Genomic DNA, 2,093 nt, shown 5'->3' with positions numbered 1-2,093 from the left:
GAGCAAGACAATAGAGAAAGCGAGCTAGCCAAATATGAGAGCAAGCGAGCGAGCCAGATTTGAGAGCTAGCGAGCCAGATATGCGAGCGAGCCAGATAAGAGAGCGAGCCAGACAAGAGAGCAAGCGAGCGAGCCAGATATGAGAACAAGCGAGCAAGCCAGATATGAGAGTGAGCCAGATAAGAGAGCGACCATACAAGAGAGCAAGTGAGAAAGCCAGATATGAGAGCGATCGAGCCAGATAAGAGAGCGAGCCAGACAAGAGAGCAAGCGAGCGAGCCAGATATGAGAGCAAGCGAGCGAGCCAGATGTGAGAGCGAGACAGATAAGAGAGCAAGCCAGACAAGAGAACAAGCATGCGAGCCAGATATGCTAGCGAGCAAGCCAGATAAGAGAGCGAGCCAGACAAGAGAGCAAGCGAGCGAGCCAGATATGAGAGTAAGCGAACCAGCCAGATATGAGAGCGAGCGAGCCAGATATGAGAGTGAGCAAGACAAGAGAGAAAGCGAGCTAGCCAAATAAGAGAGCAAGTGAGCGTGCCAGATTTGAGAGCGAGCGAGCCAGATATGCGAGCGAGCCAGAGAAGAGAGCGAGCCAGACAAGAGAGCAAGCGAGCGAGCCGGATATGAGAAAAAGCGAGCGAGCCAGATATGAGAGCAAGCGAGCGAGCCAGATATGAGAGCAAGCGAGCAAGCCAGATATGAGAGCAAGCGAGCGAGCCAGATGTTAGAGCGAGACAGATAAGAGAGCAAGCCAGACAAGAGAGCAAGCGAGCGAGCCAGATATGCTAGCGAGCAAGCCAGATAAGAGAGTGAGCCAGACAAGAGAGCAAGTGAGCCAAATGTAAGAGCGAGCGAGTAAGATATGCGAGCGAGCCAGATAAGAGAGCGAGCCAGACAAGAGAGCAGCGAGCGAGCCAGATATTAGAGCAAGCGAGCAAGCCAGATGTGAGAGAGGGCGAGGCAGATAAGAGAGTGAGCCAGACAATTAAGCAAGCGAGCGAGCCAGATATGAGAGCAAGCGAGCGATCCAGATATGAGAGCGAGCCAGACATGAGAGTGAGCGAGCCAGACATGAGAACGAGCAAGCCAGATATGAGAGCGAGCAAGACAAGAGAGCAAGCGAGCTAGCCAGATATGAGAGCAAGCGAGCTAGCCAGATATGAGAGCAAGCGAGCGAGCCAGATTTGAGAGCGAGCGAGCCAGATATGCGAGCGAGTCAGATAAGAGAGCGAGCCAGACAAGAGAGCAAGCGAGCGAGCCAGATATGAGAGCAAGCCAGATATGGGAGAGAGCGAGCCAGACATGAGAGCGAGCGAGTAAGATATGAAAGCGAGCGAGCCAGATATGAGAGCGAACGAGCCAGATAAGAGAGCAAGCCAGACAAGAGAGCAAGCGAGCGAGCCAGATATGAGAGCAAGCGAGCCAGACAGATATGAGAGCAAGCGAGCCAGATAAGAGAGCGAGCAAGACAAGAGAGCAAGCGAGCTAGCCAGATATGAGAGCAAGCGAGCGAGCCAGATTTGAGAGCGAGCGAGCCAGATATACGAGCGAGACAGATAAGAGAGCGAGCCAGACAAGAGAGCAAGCGAGCGAGCCAGATATGAGAGCAAGCGAGCGAGCCGGATATGAGAGCAAGCGAGCAAGCCAGATATGAGAGCAAGCGAGCGAGCCAGATTTGAGAGCGAGTGAGCCAGATATGCGAGCGAGCCATAAAAGAGAGCGAGACAGACAAGAGAGCAAGCAAGCGAGCCAGATATAAGAGCAAGCGAGCCAGCCAGAAATGAGAGCAAGCGAGCCAGCCAGATGTGAGAGCGAGCGAGCCAGATATGCGAGCAAGCCAGATAAGAGAGCGAGCCAGACAAGAGAGCAAGCGAGAAAGCCAGATATGAGAGCGAGAGAGCCAGACATGAGAGCAAGCGAGCGAGCCAGATATGAGAGCGATCGAGCCAGATAAGAGAGCGAGCCAGACAAGAGAGCAAGCGAGCGAGCCAGACATGAGAGCAAGCGAGCGAGCCAGATATGAGAGCGAGCGAGCCAGATAAGAGACCAAGCCAGACAAGAGAGCAAGCGTGCGAGCCAGATATGCTAGCG

This window comes from Hyla sarda, unplaced genomic scaffold (genome assembly GCF_029499605.1).
Source record: "Hyla sarda isolate aHylSar1 unplaced genomic scaffold, aHylSar1.hap1 scaffold_70, whole genome shotgun sequence".
NCBI classification, from domain to species: domain Eukaryota; kingdom Metazoa; phylum Chordata; class Amphibia; order Anura; family Hylidae; genus Hyla; species Hyla sarda.
This window is presented reverse-complemented; position numbering follows the sequence as displayed.